Source organism: Mastigoproctus giganteus, chromosome 2, assembly GCF_048544385.1.
Source record: "Mastigoproctus giganteus isolate SK-2022 chromosome 2, ASM4854438v1, whole genome shotgun sequence".
Classification (NCBI taxonomy): domain Eukaryota; kingdom Metazoa; phylum Arthropoda; class Arachnida; order Uropygi; family Thelyphonidae; genus Mastigoproctus; species Mastigoproctus giganteus.
This window is the reverse complement of record NC_143576.1, coordinates 66448249-66470000: the sequence shown is the minus strand read 5'-3', so window position 1 is coordinate 66470000 and position 21752 is coordinate 66448249.

Genomic DNA, 21752 nt, shown 5'->3' with positions numbered 1-21752 from the left:
GAATCATATATGGTCTGTTAATGATAACTAATTTTATTAACGTAAATCCAGCATTAGGTTTTTCTTACTACCCGAGTACTTTTTTAGGCCCGTCCGCAATTAACAATTCTCAGGGGACGTATTTTCATTAAATTTAATATTTCATGACGAAAACACTGAGAGCAAGAATCGATATGAATTCTGTTAAACACGTGAAAAGCAAAATTTTGTGACAGCTAAAATGATTTGTCTAGCAATAGAAAATTTCATTAAAATCGAATCAATAGAAATCCGGCAATTATTATTATTTTATTTATTTATTTATTAACTTTTCCTGCCATCGTTTAACAACTAGTCTCTTAGTAGATGGACTCTCATGAAATTTTACATTTAGATCTTTTACACTGATTTGTTAGGCAATTCCAAATTTCATTAAAATCGAACTAGTAGAAACTGACAATTATTATTTATTTGTCCGTCCTTTTCCCATGTAACAGCTCGACTCTCAGTGAATCAATTTTCATTAAATTTTATATTTAGGCCTTTTAGAAAGATTTGTCGAGCAATTCCAAATTTCATTACAATTGGACATTAACAGTGATAAAATAGTAGATAGAAATAAAGATAACACGTAATAAAGATAACACGCAGTTACAAAAAGGGCATGATTGTGGAAGCTCGTGAGTCGGGTGTCTCCATCGGGAAGCTTGCTCACAGCTCACTGCGGTTAAGATATATAAAGAATGGTGTCGAAGGTATAAACCACCTCCCGCCGACAGAACTTTAAAAGATTAAGCAAGGTTTGTGATAAGCGAAGGGTGCACCAGCTTGCTCGTTGTACGAGCCGAACGGCAAGTCACTGTGCAACAGTTGGTATCGCAAAAAAATATTGGGAATGGAATGACATTGTCCCAGATCAGAATGCACCGCACACATTAAACTGTACGGGATTCCACAGCAAACGACCCAAGAGACACCCTCTCTTCACGGTTGATCATTGTAACTGGCTCATGCTGTGGTATTAAAAGCACGATAGTTGGACTCCGGAGGACTAAAAAAGAGTATTCTGATCGGATGAGTCCAAATATCTAAGCGAACAGTTGCTGTTATCCGTGCGAACGGTAGCCTAACACGGTATCAGGTAGGCAGTCAAAATTCAGTGATCGCTCAGTGTGTATACAGTGGCGGACAAAAAAAAAATTGCATCACTGATTGAATTTTACAAATAATGTGTTTTGCGCTGCATTTTGGTTGCAGAAATGTTCGAAATACATTTAACCATTTCCATTTCACCCCTCTGTTCGTTCGAAATACCTGTCCAGCTGAGCCTTAAACTTATTTAGCCGATCAACTTCCACGACAAGGGATGGAAGTCTGTTCCACCAACCAACCACCCTCTGGCTAAAGGCAAATTTCCTCACGTCTATCCTACATCTGTCTTTCCTCAATTCGAATTTAGGCCCTCTCAGGTGATTATTCTGAGCAAGAGGAAGAATCCCATCAGCATTGAGCATGCTCAAACCATTCAAGGCTTTATACACCTCTATCAGATCACCTCGGTGGTACCTAGTCTCCAGATACTGTAATTTGCAAACCTTAAGCCTTTCTTCGTAAAAGCACCCCTTTCTTCCATTCACCAATCTTGTTGCCCTGCTCTGTACTCGTTCCAGCATCTCTACATCCTTCTTGAAATGAGGCCTCCAGACCTGTATACAGTACTCTAGGTGTGGCCTGACCATTGCCTTATACAAGGGAATAATCACCTCCTTATCCCTGCTAGAAAAATTCCTACATATCATCGACAATACACCATGAGCTACTCTTGCAGCCCGTCTGCACTGCTCAGAAAACTTCATATCTGCCTGCACAACCACCCCCAGGTCCCTTTCATTCTCTACCACTGTCAGCGTAGTACCACAGAGTTGATACGTTGATCTGGGGTTGCTGTTTCCCATATGTAGTACTTTACATTTGTCAATGTTAAACTTCATTTGCCCCCTCTCAGCCCATCTGCTCAACCTTTCCAGATCCTGTTGCAATAGTATAGTGTCAGTAGTGTCCTTGACAACCCTACCAACCTTCGTATCGTCTGAAAACTTGGACATTAAGCTTGATATACCATCATCAATATCATTTATAAATACAGAAAACAATAATGGACCCAGTACTGAACCCTGAGGGACTCCACTAATAACATTAGTCCACGATGAGCAGTGTCCATTGATTACCACTCTCTGTCTTCTCCCCCTCAACCACTCCTTTATCCATAACAGCAATTTGCCTCCAATGCCACACTGCTCCAATTTGTGCAGCAGTCTTCCATGTGCAACAGTATCAAAAGCCTTTCTAAGATCCAAGTATATAATATCAAAGTTATAACCTGCATCCAGTTCTTTTGTGACTGCATCAGAGTATCCAATCAAATTGGTCAAGCAAGACTTCCCCTTAACAAAACCATGCTGTGTCTGAGCTATAACTGAAGTCTTGTCTAGATGATCCTGCAGTGCTTCTTTAACCAGTGCCTCCATTAATTTTCCGGGAACAGAAGTTAAACTAACAGGTCTATAATTACTTGTGTCGCCCTTTGATCCTCCTTTGTGAATTGGGGTGACATTTGCACATCTCCAGTCCATGGGTACTTCCTCTGAGTCCAAGGAAGCTCTCATAATTATGGCTAAGGGTTTGCTTACTTCATTTGCTGCCTCCTTTAATATAACTGGATAGATCCCATCCACCCCGGGTGCCTTTCTTGAATTTATCTTCAACAATTTCTCCTCCACTTTACTCTCAGTTATTACAAGATTCTCTAGCTTACTGCCAGAGTTGAATACACCTCTGGCATTCCCCTCGCTGAATAACTCCTCATGTGTGAATGTCGATGCAAAATATTCATTTAGTTTGTTAACTACCTGAGCAGGATCATCAACAGTTGACCCATCGATATCAAGTGGACTAATCTGATTCATCCACTTCCTTCTAGAGTTTACATAAGTAAAGAACTCTTTGCTGTTTTTCTTTGCATCCCTTTCCAAATATTTCTCGTAATCTGCCTTCGCCTGCCTTAAACCTCCTTTGTAACTTGGTTACAGATCAACTTGTATCTATCATAGGCCTCTGTGTCACGTGTTAATTTGTATGTATCCCATGCATTTTTCTTCTCTGCCACATGTCTCATTAGTTCATCTGACATCCATTTTGGCCTAAACCTTGAACAATATTTCTTAGTTGGTATGTAAAGCCTAGTAGCTTCCAAGATAAGTTCTTTGAATGCTTCCCATTTTGAATTTGCTGTTGGTAACATCATCAGTTGGTCCCACTGTATAGAATTTAAATACTGTCTCAGTCCATCGTAGTCGCCTTTACGAAAGCAATAACCCTTCCCTTTACCCCTAATGGTAGTTACCTCTTTGAGTAAATCTCACTTCAGCACACTGTGATCACTGCCACCTAGTGGTTCATTTACCTGCAGATTCTTAATGCATGAAGAATCACTGCTGATAATCAAATCAAGAGTATTACTCCCTCTAGTTGCCTCCCGAACATGCTTATGTAGAAAACAATCATCCAATAAATCCACAAAAGCCTTGCTAGTGTGTGAGTGACCAGCCCCGAAATTCCAGTCAATATCTGGGAAATTAAAATCCCCCATTATAAGACTCTCTGATTTACTGGCCCACTCTATTTCCCTGTATAATTTCTTATTATACTCATCAGAGTCATTAGACCTATAGCACACACCTACTCTCAATTTTGATCTCCCAATGCTTATGTCACACCAAACTGACTCGACACTGCACTGTCAAGCAATGTCGACTGGCTTCACTTCCTTGGATTTTATGTATTTCTTAACTAACAGCAGAACCCCTCCTCCCTTCCTATCCTGTCTCTCCCTTCTGTAGACATTGTACTCCCCAAATTCCAGTTCTGCATTCCTTATATCTGTGTGACACCACGTCTCTGAAATCCCCACAATATCTGCCTTTGATGGTTTAGCAATACCTTCAAATATCGATCTTGGGAATGCGTAGTCACTCTCTTACGGTATGCTTCAGGTCTTCTTTTCATATCACCAGTTTCACGTTTTAATTTCAGCTCCCGGCATATTGTTGACTGGTGGCAGCCTATTTTATCAGCGATAGCACGCATAGAAAGCCCTTCCTGGGGTAGAGCAACAGCTACACTTTTTTATTTTTGGTGTCAACTGAACAAAAGGAGCCATGCTTACTCCAACGCAAAACAGGATACTAATGAGCATGTATACCCTTCCAACGCCGTATTTATAGAAACAGTTGATGCAATACCTTGCAATTACTGTCTGATGCAATAGAAGCGTTATCTGACGCAATACCTTTACTTTGCGACAAACAATATCTTATACGTTTCAGTATAAACGTTACCTTTTTTTTTTTTTTTTTTTAAGGCGATGCAGTGTGTGTGTATGCGCATAAGCGCCTACTGTCTTCACCACGTCCGGTTACATGGTGCTTACACCATACACAATTACAAAACCGCTGTCCTCCCACATTTAGTGGGAAAAGGCGCGGGTTCGAATCCCGTCAGTGATGCCAGAACTTAATGGGTTTTTTGTTTTTCACTCTGTGGCTGAGGTAACTGGTCTCAGGCGTGGATATTAAAGTTTTCCTTCCTGGAAAGTCGGGTTTTTCGTCCAGCAAAACAAGTAAATCGACTCAAGAACACACGCACATATGGACATATTACAAATTAAGCAGATGAATTCATGCTGGGGTGGTCCTAATGCGGCACGTTTTTTTTTTTTTTTATTTATTTATTATTATTATTTTTTTTCTTCTGTACATCTGCACTTCACAACTCGATTTCCATTGGACAGACTTCCTGAAATTTTATATTTGGGATAAGATCACATAAAAAGATTTATGCAGCCCTCCCAAATTTTATTAAAATCGGACAAACAGAAATAAAGCAATTATTTCTTTTTTTTTTATACATTTTGTATGTAAAAATCAATACAAATATTAACGCAATATAGATAAAGGCCCTCGTAACTAGAACAGTTGGTAGAATCGCCGTCCTCCCCACACCGGGTGGAAAAGACCCGAGGTCGAGTCCCGTGCATGACGGAACTCGACCTCGTCGATTTTTATCGCTTTTCACAACGCACCTGAGCTAGTCCTCGGTCTCTGTGCGAAATTTGTGGTCTCAGGCGAAGGTAGCATGGTTTTTCCTCCCGAAAACTTGAGTTTTTCGTACAGCACAGAAAAAATGGACCTCAGAACACATAAAATTTACAGACAATATACAAGGAGCAATATGAACTTAGTCGCCGATGCTGCTAAAAAACCCTGCGCTACCTACCCCTACCTTTAAACATCCGTGCACGCTTCGCGCGAATCATTATGTAAGACACGTGATCGTGGTTTTGCATGTGAAGATATATACAGGGTGTTTCAAAAGTGATGGTCAATAATTTAAAGGTGAACTGTACAGACTACAATATGCAAAAAAAGTCTAGTAAACATGGATCCTTAAGTGAATGGTTTTCGAGATATTGCACATTTCTAGTTGGGATCCAGCACTGTCTTGTTTGTTTTGGTTATGTTATGCTCATTCTCTCTCTCTCTTTCTCCTTTCTCAATGCTCTGAAACGTAGCAGGCATACTAGTACTTGTCAAATGATAGTGGACATGGAAAGAAGTTACAGCAACGAAGAGTATGCGGACATGCACTTCATGTATGCTAAAGCAACGACACTGCACTCGAGGCTGCACGTTTGTACCAAGAAGCATTTGCCCGCCGAAGGCAGCCCAACAAGCGCACATTCATCAGGGTACATCAACGCCTTAGAGAACATGGGCGCTTCGCACATGGAGTAAGAGCAGGTAGGCCTAGAAGCATAACACCTGATGATGAGAAAAGGTTGTTAAAAAGAATATTATTATATTAGGGTTCCCCGTAATTAATTACATAAACCCGTGTTTGTGTCTGTAAATTGCTTGTGGTCCTGATCGATTTGCCTGTTTTGCTGGACAAAAAAAAACCCGTTTCTGGGGGGAAAAAAAAAAAAAAACCTTGCTATCTACGCCTGAGACCGGCCGTAGCCGAGCGCGCGGGTGCATAAGTACACGTGCCTTGAGTGACCGGGGTTCAAGCCTGTGACTGCTAAATGCGGTGTTTTTTCTTGTATTCTGTCTCTCTTGTGAACTCCTCTGACCGTTTTGTCGTCCCGGAGTATAAAAAGAAAATTTATTTATTTATTAACTCAGCCACGGAGTGAAAAAAAAACACATTAAAGTTCCTCGCGTTATCGACGGGATATTAGAAAGAATAGAATAAAATCCAGGAATTTCGACAAGGAGGGTTGCTCTGCAAGAGCGTGTACTGAATTATAGCAATAGCAATGTATGGCGAACTTTACATCGCCAATTACTGTACCCCTACCATATACAGCGTGTACAAGGTCTCAGCAATACAGACTACTCTCCCAGAGTGCTCCCATAGTCAGTGGCGAATCTTAACAGAAAATGTGCATTATCTCGAAAACGATTCATTTGCAGCTCGATGTTGACTGGGACTTTTTTTGCTTATTTTAGTTTGTACTTTTCACCTTTAAATTATTGACCATCATTTCTGAAACACCCTGTATATATATATACAAGGTGTGTCAATAAAGTTCTGGAGTGGTGCTGTTGGGGCCATGTGCGATGAGTTTGAAATTAAACGGAAGTGTGTTGTAGTTCAAACTTCCTCGAAGAGATAGTGGTACAGTAGTTGTCAGGTTGCAAGTAACAACTAGTTTCGTTGGCAGCGTTAATGTTACGTGTCATTATATTTGCAATATAGCAACGAACAAATATCAAATTTTGCTTTAAACAGGTAAAACCTGCGACAGAAATGTATGAAATGTTAAAAGCTGTGTATGGTGATGGAACGTTAAGTCATATCAGTGTGTCTGAATGATATGAATGACTGGTTTAAAGAATGACGTGAGGATGTTCGCGATGACCCAAGGAATGGGCATCCCTCAACCTCTCGAAATGAGGACAGGGTTACAAAAGTTGCGGAAACTGTGGTAAGAGATTGTCGTTTTACTCTCAGAATGATGGCTGATGAGTTGGATAAGAATGAGAAGGCGATTCTTCAAATTCTGCATGAAGATTAAGGAAAAGGAAGGCCTGTGCAAAATTTGTGCCACACAGCATCACGAATAAGCAGAAGTAAGGAACAGGTCATCGTGCAAAGACTTCGTCCAGACTCAAGACAGTCCTAATTTCCTCGACTGTAATTGTCACCGGTGATGAGTGCCTGGTGCTTTAGCCACACAGAGACGAAGCGTAAGAACATGAAGTCGACTTCAAAATAATTACCAAGGTGCAAAAAGTTTCACAGAAGTCCATGATCCAGACGATGCTCATCGTGTTTTTCGACAAACAGGGTGTAAATCACAAAGAATGTGTTTCTGAAGAGAGAGAGAGAGAGAGAGAGAGAGAGAGAGAGAGAGAGAGAGAGAGAGAGAGAGAGAGAATGTTGCGTTCTACGTACAGGTGCTTCAAAGTCTATTGAAGCGTATTTCCTGGATGAGGCCGCAATTTCGAGACAAAGGCAGCTAGTTCGTGTTGCACGATAAAGCCTCCGCCCATTCTGCACTTGTAAAGACATTTCTAGCAAAAGCGTTGTACAGATCAACCATCCACCTACACTCCCGATCTATTATCAGAGGACTTTTTCCTCTTTCCGTAGGTGAAAACTGCCCTTAAAGGAAAGAGATTTCAGGATGTTGAGGTCATAATGAAAAACGTAACCGGCTAACTGAGCATCATTTCTTTGGATGCGTTTTCTGACTCTTTTCAGAAACTTTTATAAAACGATGTAATAAGTGCATTCAATCAGGTGGTTTGAATAAAAATAAAACCGTTTTTGAGCCCCTTCACTTTGTGTTCTTTTTATTGCAATAGTCAGGGAACTTTATTGCCACACGCCGTATATACAGCGTATGTACTTAAAGATATATATGGGAGAGGAGTAATAAATATTATACAGTTAATTAAACTGAATGATTAAGTTTAGAGAATGCAACACTGTGGAATTGTATCTATGTTCTACTAGGTTCTCTATTGTGGCTAGGTAAATTTCTGACAGGGGGGCGGAGATACCTAAACCCATGGGTAAACCAAATATTTGTTGGAAAATTTTATTATTGAATCTGAAATATCGGGCGTCTAGTAAAAGTGAAGTGAGTTCAATGATGTTATTATGATGTACAAGGATGTTCAAGGATGTTAATAGAAAGAGAGGTACGTTTAGTCAAAGTGTTATCTGTTGTTAAGAATTTCCGTAAAGCCTGTAAAGTGTATGGGATATGCACGTAGTAGTAGTAGTAGTGGCATGTGATGCAAGAAAGCAAGTGTATGAGCTTATGCAGCATCAGCCAAAAAAAAAAAAAAAAAAAATCACACCATTCCCTCCAAATGCCTGTCCAGTTCCTCCTTAAATTTATTCAGCATATCACCTTTCACAACGACAGATGGAAGTATATAGAGATATACTCTATATACTTCAGGTATAGAGAGAGATATAAATAACGTTAGTATATAGAGATATTACGTCAAATGATGCTAGGATATCTCTATCAGAAATTGTAGTATTGCTTATTTTCTGAAAGGTCTGATTGGTGTTGCTGATTTTGAATTCTGAGAATCTGGTAAGAGGGGATATAATTTTAACTAAGTAGGTGAATAGATTTGCAAAAGCTGACTTACTGAAAGAGATAATTGGTTTTAATGGGTGGCCAGGTTTGTGTAGTTTGATGATGCCAAACATGTGAGGAAGGATGTTGTTGCGGATTCCTATCTGTTGCAGTGTGTATAAATTGATTTCTTTATTTTATCTGAGTTTTCTTAAGATTAAATCTAGTTTATTTTTAAGTTTGGTGATATTATGATCGTTATCAATTTTATATGTGTTTTGGTCGTCTAAAATTTGTTCCATTTTCTGAGTGTAAGTATTTTTGTCTATGATGACAATTGTGTCACCTTTATCCGCGAGGAAATTAACCTAGCCACAATAGAGAACCAAATCCTACAACCTTTCCCCCCAGAAATAAAATTATTCACCCGTTACGCTGATGACATACTCATAATAGGCAATAGGTCCACTATAGACAATCTCTTTTTAAAATTTAATTCAATACATGATAGGTTAAAACTCACTCTTGAAATTGAAACCAACAACCAAATTAATTTTCTCAACCTCACTGTTTACAAAACAGGTACCAAACTAGGCACAAAGATTTTCAGAAAAAATACATATATAGGCAAATACCTACATTTTGGTTCGCACCACCCCTTCTGCACAAAAAAGCGGTTTTATTCAACCAAATACATAATGCCCTCAAATATAGCACACCTCACAAAATGACTTAACCAATGAACTTCAATACCTCACCGAAAAATTTACAGCTAGGAAATACCCAACCCAACTCATTCAACACACTATTTCCACCGCCAAAAGTAAAATTAACAATCCACCAAAACCCACCACCAACGCAAATATACGCATCATCCTCCCATACCATAATGAACTTGCCGGACAATTCCGCCGTGTGTTTACGGTACTGATATCTCCCTTATTTTTTCAGCTTATAATAAACTAGGATCCTTATTCAACACTTACAAAGACACACCCAACCAACGATTTGAACAATATAATTTACTTGATTAAATGTCAACCAAACTGTGATTGTTATATTGGTAGTACTACTACCAAGTTTGGTTCTACCAAAACCTCCAACACTCGCGCGTACTACCACTATAATAGCCTTAGATCGGGACAAACTAGTACAGAACTCACAATTCATGCCCAAACCCACAATCACACTCCTTTAATTGACTCCGATATCACCATTATAAGACTTAAAGCCAGCCACAAAATTCTTCAATATGAAGCCCTCATTATTCATTCGACACAATAGTATTGTGTCGAATGGTTTCGACACAATACTAATCTCAACATCCTAAACGCAAAACTTCCCTTTCACCTTTCCTCGGCTTGGAATCTCTCACATTTGAGATTCCCACGTGTCCCAAAGAGCATCACGAGAGTATAGAAAATTCCTTAAAATACAGCACTCGTTACTTCTCATTTAACATGCCAACTGAAGACGTTATAACTTAACGAAAGTCTGTCGTCACGACTATTGGCAATATCAATTCTTTTATGTTCCAGATTAATTATTTTTCTACTTTATGACAATCAGGGACGGAGTAGTGCACTTCTGCTTCCTTGCGCTTATTTTAAAATTCAGTTAAATTAAATCTCATCCCACCTTAATGCATTAACTTAACCATTCCACCTTATATTTAGCTGTTGTTGTTATTTGGTTTTTAGGAGCATTAGCAACTAAGGCCATATTGCTCCGGGATATGCGGTGGTCATTTCCTGACCGTTCCGCATCCTCCGTATTTGGTGGTGACGGGCTCGAACCCCGGTCTAATCAAGAAGCATGTGCTACGCACTGCTGCTCCTTCCCACCTGGCTACGGAGGCGCCTTATATTTAGCCATCAGTCTTTTCATTAAAACTATTGCAGATTATATTCAAGGTGAGTATCGCACTTTAAGCATTTCGCTATTTTTATATTTAGTCTATTATCACGGTACTATAAGAATTCTATAACTTTATACTTAATCTTGGTAATTAATTGATAAGGAGCCAACTATATTTACTTTACACTTCGATTAATCATAAGAAAAGAAAAAAATTGAAAAAATTGAAATGTGACACACTTCGTATATTACTTAATTTGTTTTAATTGAGAAAGGTTATCTGGGATAGCTTGGAATCACTTTGATTATTGCCCTCTTTGGCAATCAATAATGGCGCACTTTTCAATTGCATTACTATCGCTTATTTCCATTTCTGAGCAATTTTAGCTACAATACCTGCTGTTTTTGTTCTTCCGCATCCACTTTTTTTTTTCTATTTTACATATTGAGAACATAGTTCTGAGCAACGTGCTTTCATGATAAGAACAGCTCAAATGAATATTACGTTCTGTGATAAAAGATGGGAATAAACCTTCGGCACATGACACTATTATCTTCCTTTTTTTTTTTTTTGCTAAGAATATTTTTTGCACTTGTCCGTACACGCAAATGTCTTGTTTGAAAATGCCAGGTTACATAGCGTTTCCACCACTTAAAATGAAAACTCACTCTACATGGTATTTTCAAATGAAACGTGTCACCGTTTTTTTTTTTTTTTTTTTTTTTTTTCAGATTTTATAACAAATGGAAAATCTTGCGCACGCGCCTCCTTAAATATATTCCGCGTACAGTGTGGTTGCATTTTATGCCAATTTGAAATAAATATGCGATATAAAAAAATATTAATAGTCTACCTTTACGGGCAAATTTTTAAATGAGAATTCCAAAAATTCGATAAGAATCACGTATGTATTTCAAAACTGGCGGGTCTGTTTATGCATTATTTTTTAGATGTACCATGCTGTTGTTCACGTGCGTCTGAAATTCTGAGAGTTTTTTTGTTGTTTTTTTTCCCTCGCTTTTTTCCCATTATTATGTGGGGTCAGCGTTTTTTTTTTATTATTATTATTTTGGCATGCAATTTTTACGGCCGGATGCCCTTCCTGACGCCAACCCTCACCATTTATTCGGGTTGGGAATATGCGGTGGTCATTCCCTGACCTGCCGCATCCTACGTATTTGGTGGGTACGGGCTCGAACCCCGGTCTAATCAAGAAGCGTGTGCTATGCACTACTGCCCCTGCCCACCTGGCTAATTCTGCTAACTATTGTGCTGTTATTTTATCAATCACTGTCATTATAACTTAAAATCTTTTTTTTATATCCCATAAAACGTCATCAAAGCGTTCATTAAATGGTGGTGCTAGTGCTAATGACGAAAAACGCGCCTGAAAATCAATAACTTTGGAACACAAGTTAACAACCGCCATGACATGCCGTGCTGTTAATTTAGGAGAGTATACACTGCGAAATATTAATAAATTCTTTTTTTTTTTTTTTTCTGTTTATACTCCGGGACGACCAAACGGTCAGAGGAGTTCACAAGATAGACAGAATACAAGAGACAGCACCGTATTCAACAGTCACGGGCTTGAATCCCGGTTGAGCAAATAAAAAGCGGCATTAAAGGCGGTAGTTTTAAGTTCGCAAAAATCGTCGTATAACAAGACATCAATATTGGCAAAAATGGAAAAAAAGTACTAGCGACATGGCTGCAAATTCAAATCAAACATAATATTCCCCTAAGCCAAGCTATTGTCTATGACTCTATGCTAGGGTGCGAAGTATTTTTGATTATTTGAAAGGAGGTGACAGTGATACAAAACGTTTTACTGCAATGATTTGCATGGCTGGCTTTCCAATTTTAAAGCCCGTCATGGTTTGAAGAATATAAAAATGAGTGGGCAAGAATTTTCCTACTCATAATGCCGAAAACTTTCCTGAAGAACTAGCATTAGCATCAGTAGAGGCATCCGATGCAAAAAAGAAAGCTTATGCAGCGCCAGCCTAAAAAAAAAAAAAAAAAAGAAAAAAAGAAACCCTTCCCATTTCACCAATCCATTCGATCCAAATGTCTGTCCAGCTCAGCCTTAAATTTATTTAGGTTATCAACTTCCACAACGAACGGTGGAAATCTGTTCCACAATCAACCACCCGTGCGCTAAAGGCAAATTTCTGCACATCTATTCTACAACTGTCTTTCATTGATTTGAATCAATGCCCCACTCAGGTTCTTAATCTGAGGAAGAATCCCATCAGCATTCAGCTTGCTCAAGCCATTTAAGGCCTTATACACCTCAATAAGATCACGTCGCAGGTGCCAAGTCTCCAGGCGCTGCAATTTGCAGAACTTAAGCCTTTCTTGGTAAGACCACCCCTTTGTTCCCTTCACCAATCTTGTTGCCCTTCTTTGTACTTCTTCTTACTCGTTCTAGCAACTCTACATCCTTCCTGAAATGAGGCTTCCAGACCTGTACAGAGTACTCAAGGTGTGACCGGGCCATTGCCTTGTACAACGGGATATCACCTCCCTGTCCCTGCTAGCAAAATTCCTATATATCATTGACAAGACTCCATGATCTGCCCTGGCAGAACGTCTGCACTGCTCAGCAAACTTCATATTTAACTACACAATTACCTCCAGCTCTTTTTCACTTTTCACTTCCCTGAGTGTAGTACCACAGAGTTGGTACGTTTCTCTTGAGTTATTGCTACCCATATGCAGTACTTTGTATTTGTCAATGTTAAACTTCGGTTTCCACTTCTCAGTCCATTTTCCCAACTTATCTAGATCCAGTTGGAGTAGAATACTGCCTTTACTGTCGTTAACAACTCTGTCAACCTTTGTATCATTTCAGTATCATCTTTGTATCATCTTTGTCAACCTCAGTATCTTTGTATCATCTGCAAACTTGGACATTAATCCTGATATACCTTCATTAATATCATTGATGAATACACAAAACAACAATGGGCCCAGCACCGAACCCTGGGGAACTCCATTAATAACATTTGTCCACGAAGAGCAGTGTCCATTGATTACCACTCTCTGTCATCTCCCACTCAACCATCCCTGTATCCATTGTAGCAACTTACCCTTAATGCCATACCTCTACAATTTGTACACTAGTCTTCTATGTGCAACAGTATCAAAGCTTTCCTGAAATCCAAGTAGATGATATCAAAATTATTTTTGAAATTCAGTTAATTTGTGACCACATCATAGTATCCAATCAAATTGGTCACACAAGTCCTCCCTTTAAAAATCCATGCTATGTCTTGACTACTACTGCAGTCTTGTCTAGATGATCCTGCGATGCTTCTTTAACCATGACTCCATTATTTTCCCGGTACACAAGTTAAACTAACAGGTCTATAGTTATTTGTGTCACCTTTTGAACCCCCTTTGTAAATTGGTGATACATTTGCACACCTCCAGTCCATGTACCTCTGTACCTCTCCTGAGTCCAAGGAAGTTCTCATAATTATGGCTAAGGGTTTGCTTCCTTTCTTCCTTGCTGCCTTCTTTAATATAACTGGATAGATCCCGTCCAGCCAAGGTGCCTTCCTTATGTTTAACTTCAACAATTTCTCCACCACTTTGCTCTCAGTTATTACAAAATCACTTAGCACCCCGTTAGAGTTTGATAAACTTCTGCATTCCCCTCATTGTATAATTCCTCATGTGTTAATGTAGATGGAAAATACTCATTTAGTTTGGCAGGTACCTGAGAATGGTCAAATACAGTCAAAGCACTAATATCAAGTGGACCAATCTGATTCATCTCCTTCCTTTTCGAGTTTATATAGGTAAAGAAGTCTTTGCTGTTTTTCTTTGCATCCTTTGCCAAAGATTTATCATTCTCTCCCTTCGCTTGCTTAACCTCCTTTATGACTTCATTACAGAATAGCTTGTATCTACCAAAGGCTTCTGTGTCGCCTGACAATTTATGTGCGTCCATGCATTTTTCTTCCCTGCCACGAGTCTCAATTAGTTCATCTGACATCCATTTGGGCCTAAACCTAGAGCAGTATTTCTTAGTTGGAACAAAAAAAAGCCTAGTAGCTTCCAAAATTACTTCCTTGAATGCTTCCCATTTAGAATTTGCTCTTGGTAACATCATCAGTTGGTCCCACTCTATAGAACCTAAAAAATCTCTGAGACCACTGTACTCGCCTTTACGAAAGCAAAAACACTTACCTCTACTCCTAATGGTAATTACAACTTTAAGTAAATCCCACATCAGTACACTGTGATCAGTGCCAACTAGTGGTTCCTTTATCAGTAAATTCTTAATGGATTAATAATCACTGCTGATAATCAGATCAAGAGTATTACTCCCTCTGGTGCCTCTCGAACATGCTGCTGCAGAAAACAGTCATCCAATAAATCCAAAAAAGTCTGAAAAGGCCTGAACCTTGAACGGTATTCCTTAGTTAGAATGAAAAGCCTAGTAGCCTCCAAGATTAAGTCCCCGAAGACTTCTCATTTAGAATTCAACGTTGGTAACAACATCAGTTGATCCCACTGTACAGAATTTAAAAACTGTCTGAGACCCCTGTAATCACCTTTACGAAAGCAAAAGCCCTTCCCTATAGCCTTTATGGTAGTTATATCTTTAAGTAATTCCCATATCAGTACATTGTTATCACTACCACCCAGTGGTTCCTCTATCTGCAAATTCTTAATGCATGAATAATCACTGCTGATCAAGAGTATTACTCCCTCTGGTTGCCTCTCCGAACATGCTGCTGCAGAAAACAGTCATCCGATAAATCCAAAAAGGTCTTGCTAGAGTGCGAGTGACCAATCACAAGTTCTAGTCAATATCTGGAAAGTTAAAATCTCCCATTATAAGACATTCTGATTTACTAGGCCACTATTTCTCTGCATAACTGCTCATTATATTCATCAGATTCATTAGACGTATAACACACACCTACTTTCATTTTTCCTTTCCCAATGCTTATGTCACACTAAACAGACTCAACATTGCATTGTCTACCAACATCAATTGGATGTTGGTGGACAATGCAATCTTCCTTAGATTCTGTTTCTTAACTAACAGCATAACCCCTCCTCCCTTCCAGTCCCGTCTGTCCTTTCTGTTCACATTGTACCCCCAAATTCCAATTCTGCACTATTTATATCTGTGTGACACACCACGTCGCTGATATCCGAAGAATGTCTGCCTTTGATGTCTTGACTAGCCCTTCAAGCTCATCAAATTTATTAACTATACTTCTAGCATTGGTGTACATGCAAGTATACCTGGACCTGTTTCTACTCTTAGAAACAGGTCCTAACACAATCCACGTATTTATTGGTTCCATTATGACGCCCAACAGTCTTGGAAATCTCCGTTGCCTTGCTTTCCATGCTGCTGCTCATTCTAATAGAAGCAGTGCAAGACTCACTTTGCCTCTGTCTGCGGCCACTTTTAACCTTTTAGTCAGTGTATCTCCCCAAGCTAGCAGTATTCCGACCCACCTAACACTGATTCGATAGTATCAGTAAATATTCTTGCACCCTTTCTTTTAAGTGTACCCCATTCCAGTAGAAGCAGCCTCTCCTGTCAACAAGTGCAAAGCTGAAAAAAATTCTACTCCTTGAGCCTTGCACAATCTCTCCAGGGCCGAATTAATTGACAAGGCTCACATCATATATTCCCTCCTATCTTCCTATCGTGTCTGTGCAGAATTGCAGACACTTTCACATTCAACCCAACTCGCGACTTTTTTTCGACATTGACCTGTACTTGTTGAGAAAATCTCAGATCTCTTACTCTTAATGTGAATAGTTCCAACGTGTACAACAATATCACCTTTTGTGCCCTTAAAAGATGATATCTGCTCTACAACGTCATCAAATTTTGCCCAAGGCAGACATACCCTGGTTGTTGTTGTTTTGGTTTTTAGGAGCATTAGCAACTAAGGCCATATTGCTCCGGGGATATGCGGTACTCATTTTCTGACCTTTCCGCATCCTCCGTATTTGCTGGTCACGGGCTTGAACCCCGGTCTAATCAAGAAGCGTGTGCAACGCACTGCTCCTCCTGCCCACCTGGGCAGGAGCAGCAGTGCGTTGCTAAACCTCGTGAGGTATAGAAATGAGGAAGGAAACAACACCAACACAACAACGGAAACAAAACGGTAGAGAGGGAATTTATTCAAAAATGGCAACATAGCACTGTCTACCATGATACAGATGCATCACTGCCAAAGAGGGAACAAAGGGAAGAGGTCGTCCTCAGTAGGAGATATGACCACCCCTAATGTCGATGCAGGCTTTACACCGCCTGTCCATACTTAGAACGATGTTGTTGATAAGTTCTTGCGGTAACATCGTCCATTCCTCTGTAAGCGCCATCTTCAGCTAATGAACATTTTCTGGTGGGTGTGGACGTGCCGCTAGGCGTCTCCCCGGAGTGTCCCATATGTATTCGATAGGATTTAGATAAGTGGAACGGGCAAGCCAATTCATAGGAACAATGCCCTCACTTTCCAAAAACACATCAACAGCTGCAGTGCGATAGGGTGTGGCGTTATCATCCATAAACACGAACTTGGGGCCAATGGCACCTCGGAACAGACGCCCGTGGGACTATGTTATTACCTCAGTACAGTAGCGTGCACCGGTTACAGTACCGCCTTCCAGAATCTGGAGTTGTGTACGTCCATCCAAGATAACGCCTTCCCAGACGAGAACACCTGGACCGCCATGTCGATTCCTTTCCGTGATGTTTGCGGAGTGATATCGTGTGCCAATCTCTCGCCAGATTAGCTGCTGAGACTGAATCTACTCTCATAAGTAAAGAGTACCTTACCCCATTGCGCTGCTGTCCAGTCATTGTGTTCGATGCACCACTGTAAACGGTGTCTCCGATGGGCAAGTGTTAAAGGGACACAGCCTACTGGTCGTCGGGCAAACAGTCCACCTTTGTGGAGTCGCCTGGCCACAGTAAACCGCGATATCCTGCGTCCTGTGCAGTTGGCTTGCAATGGATCACGCTGTCTGCTGTCGGTACCCCTTGGCCTGTAGGAGTATATAATAGTGTTGGTCCTTAAGTTTTGCACACCAGTGTATTAGTATCATTAACATTTTGTAGTAAGTCCCTAGGCAGTGTATGAATGGAGTATGGAAAAAAATTGCCCCCAATTCTACTACGACTTAAGACGCTTTAATGTTGAAGAGAACATAGCAACTGCTAATAAGGAATATGTGCAGATGGAGCAGAAAGTTAGTTTAGGCGAAGTTGATGAAGGGTACATGAAAATTTGCTGCGCACGCACACACACACACACACCTAAGAATTAACAAATTAAGACTTGCTAGAATTAGAAAATAAATTGTAGCAGGAAGGAGGAGAGGACACCACCAATTAGCCCGATCCATTAGCAAGTCAAATGGGACAGGCTTCTGACCACATCTCAGCAGCTATTGCCATATTTGAAGATGATCCAAACATGGATTGCAGTTCCTTGATGACGCGGCAGATGATGGAATGCGTGTCTGCATACCAAGAAATGCTGAGAAAAAAAAAAAAAAAAACGAAGAAAAAAACTCAAACAACGTTGGATTCTTTCTGCAGCAAAAGAATTTTAATGGAATCAGGCCAGCCTTCAACATCAAGTGGGAAGATATCACGTCCAAATTTGATGTATATTGCATTTCCTGTTCCTTCATTGCCGTCGGACTATGATTATGATGAAGATATAATAGTGTATAAAAAACTATTTATTAGGGTCACCCGGAAAGTTATTTCATCTACTCATGTGCCTTCTCTGATCGGTTTGCCTGCTTAGTTGTACGAAAAACCCCGGGGATAAAACCTTGCTATCTACGCTTGATATAATAGTATATACTGTTATCTGTCAAGCGGCATTAGGGAGGGGATTCCCTCCCCAACTCCACGTTTGTATACTACGCTTCACAGTACAAACTCTCTAAAAGCCAGAGAATGTAAGTATGGGTGTTGGTCTGAGTAAAGGTATACGGTGTTCATTGTCTAACGGCCCCAGGGGTTCCCTCCCATCTCTGCGTTGTGTACTTTGTTTATGTAACACAGGACTCTGTGAAGGCCAGAGATTTTAAAAAGCGTAAGGTGTATGTTTAGTGTGGTGTACAGTTGTGTTGGTCTTTTGTTCCTCCAGAATTTAGCCGCGGGGCCCCTAGTGGGACCCCTCCCCCTTTTCGTCCACCGCCACGAAGAGGCAGGGTATGGCAGGAAGCACGTATAGACTCCGGCGAGGGGCGAACCCTGGTCTGCACCTGAGTTTGCCAGGAGAGCCTAAAAAAAAATAATAAAAAACGATAGAAAATTTTTTTTATCAAAAGAGGGGCACAGGATGATAGTGTTACTGTTAGCGTTTAGTAAAGAAAGAGGGGCGAGGATTAAAGGGATGGATGATAGGAAGACTATTCACCTGGAAAATTAGAAGTTATGGGAAAGAGGAGTCAATCTTCCACCGGGGTTGTCAAAAAAAACAGTAAAAGGTTTGTGGTGGTACAGTCCCAGGAGAAGTAGGGACTGGCAGGCAGGGGGAGGGAAGCAAGGATTGTAGGGGAGGAAAGTCATAGGGCCAGAGTACCTTATATGGTGAGGGAGAGGAGAACGCACTGTAGAAGCGCTTATGAGAAAGGGATATCTACAACGTTTCTGGACATAACATCAAACCTAGCAAACGACATTAAAGCAGAAAAGAAAAGAATCTGGACTGAGATAACAGCTATTTGGCAGTCCAGATGGGACGAATCTGTGTCTGGACTGGTAACCAAAGGTTCATTTAACGTGACTTCTGGGGGAATTTGTTCATGGTTCACACCATTTATAGTTGGTTTCAACCAGGGCTCCACGTCACCTTTCTGCTCACAGGGCACGGGCCATTTAATGCAAAACTATCTAGCTTCCGAATCACTGAGGATCCCCGTTGCCTCTGTGGCCACGAGGAGACATGGCAACATCTCATGTATGACTGCGACCAGTATGAGGACCTGCGATGCAGGCTCACCACTGCTATCACCTACTTCCCGCAGAACATGGAACAGCATCTTCTCGACTCGGAACAAGAATACAAAGCCCTTACCATTTTTGCACAGAAACTCTTTGCTAGAAGGCGAGCACTTATAGCAAACCACCATGCACAGCACCCAGAAGCTGATGATGAATCCCAAAACCAGGACTAGAGAAAACTGGAATACACACAAGAAAACTGTACCCACAACTACGAACATGACCATCATTTAGCCATGTTCACGAGGGAACTGACAACCAGGAAGACCTACGTCTGAACCAGAGACAACCTGACACAGGACTTGATTCATGTATGACCCTGCGACTGGGATCTGACTCCCACATTGAAAAAAGAACACCAAAGAAGATCCGGTTCAGATCGCTTGGACCCGCACGTGCTCACAACTGTCAATGCCTGATGGCGATCAGTACCGGGCTCCCTTGCCTGGTACCTTTACTCCCTTTCCCCTGGTGGGGAGGAGGAGACAGTCTTGTCTCCTCCCACCTCTGCCAACCCTGATTCTTCTCCTGGTGGGGCTTGGGCCTGCCTCACTGAAAATCCTGGGGTCGTCTTCTCTATCGTCCCCATACTTCTGTCTTTTCCCCCCAGCCTTCAGTCTCCCCCCTACTCTGCCTAATACGCCAGCGTATAACCCCACACAAACTGCAAAAACTTAACTTCGTCCAAATTAAATCGCATACACCCCAATTGGCTTTTCTAATTCCAGCGCTCACCCCTACCGAGTGTTTTTTTTTTTTTTTTTTTGGCCCTAGCCACTGAAATCTCAGGAAACTAGGTGGCAGGGCCCGCCAGAGTAAAATTTCATTCTGTGTACCTGGTCTGCCTCCACGAGGCCAAGTGTGGACAACGTTGGGCCTCAGTAGGGGTCCAGCGGCTAAACAGCCAGATGAACAACGATACAAAACACTACACATATACAAAATCCACACACTTTTAAATCTCTGGCCTTCCCAGTGAACTGGTACACCTACAATGAAAGCAACGCGGAGATGGGAGAAATCTCTGGTGCCGTTAGACATTAATACACTTTAAAATTTACACTTTACACACCATTTATAGCTACAGCATATTTACTAACGGGTCATGGTTCTTTCAGGGCTAAGCTCCATGAGATGGGGCTGGAGACAGATCCATTCTGCACTTGTAGTCAGAAAGAGGATTGGGAACATATCCTGTTAACGTGTCCACTGTAATCGGAATAGAAAAGACACCTTGTAAATAGGGTCTAGAAGGATATGAATATTATCCACCTATTGGTGGATAATATTCATATCCTTCTAGAAAATGAACAAAATCTTACCGCCATTCAGATCTTCTCAGTGTCAGTTTTACACAAGAGAACAAAATAGCCTACTGTGATTTTTTGGAATACCTGGTTACACTTGTTGTAAAGAAGGCAGATATCAAGTAAACAATGTAAATAATAAAAATATCAATATTAGGAGGGAAAATCTTCTTGGGATACTTGGGAAAAAAAGAAAAAAAAACACTCTTAAATTCATCATTTTAATCTTGTAACCTCCTGATTGTTGGAATCTGAAAATAGATACCTTACTGATCCGACACCACATTGCTCAATATATAACTCAAACTACATGCTCAAAAACGCCACTTTTGGATTAGATAATATAAATCGTGCCATGACAGTCTCACTGAGACTGTTCACAGCAACTTTCATCACTCCTAATTTTCTGATCAAATGATTTCCTAGAATTGAATGCGTGGGAAATGATGAATTGTGAAATTATGTATTATTGAGGCACAGTCTCATTATGGCTGTTGACCTCCTTCCTGACGCTAGAGGTTTTTGTCATCCGCATCCAGTACATCTCTTCTGTGGAAGATTGAAAAGCAAGATTTCTAATTGTTATGGAAGTGCTTATCTGTTTGTGATCTTACACCGACCAGGCCAGCTGCAGCCGGTTTGAGCTATTCCCACGTCATGCTACAAGAAAGTTTGACAGCAGTACGGCCAACTCAGTAAGAAGCCAGCTGCTGTCCTTCTGACGTCGTGCCCAAAACGTCACACACGCTTTATGCACTCAACCTAACTACACACTTGTCGTGCTTACACTTACACAATGGACACTTTTTTTTTTTTTTTTTTTGATATATTTAAAGGCACACTGGAAGGACGCATGGCATAACTCTCACTCACAGATTCGCCATCTTACATTCATCAACATTCAGAGACAGGACACAGGTGCCACCTAAATAT